The following is a 410-nucleotide window of genomic DNA, read 5'->3' as shown; positions in this document are numbered from 1 at the left end:
TGACTGGGAAGGTTGAATCGACTCTGCTATACGGGCTGCAGCTGCTAAATTCTGAATCGGAGTTCGATATACCTACGAGGGCGGAAAGAGCTGACGTTGACTGGATTCTGGAATCCGTTGTCGCGCACGCTCGTCGAGTGCTCGCTGGAGATTCTCCAGTCGAGTGCACTCAGCCAAGTTTGCCAGGCACACGTCCTCCAAGGCACGAGCCTCGGGGGTTTCTCCAATGATAGGAGTGTGCAGTGCATCCATGTTCCGGCGACGAAGTTCTTCTCTCTGCAGCGACGTGAGAGGCTCGGGGAGATATTCCTCATGGGGATGCGACAGGTCGCCTCCACCTACGCCTCCGTCGGTGCGGGGAAAACCGGGAGGACTGAGCGGTCCATCGACCATCAGAACCTCCGCCGCCG

This window comes from Triticum urartu, chromosome 4, assembly GCF_003073215.2.
Source record: "Triticum urartu cultivar G1812 chromosome 4, Tu2.1, whole genome shotgun sequence".
NCBI classification, from domain to species: domain Eukaryota; kingdom Viridiplantae; phylum Streptophyta; class Magnoliopsida; order Poales; family Poaceae; genus Triticum; species Triticum urartu.
The sequence above is the reverse complement of the archived record's forward strand: the minus strand, read 5'-3'. Positions refer to the sequence as shown.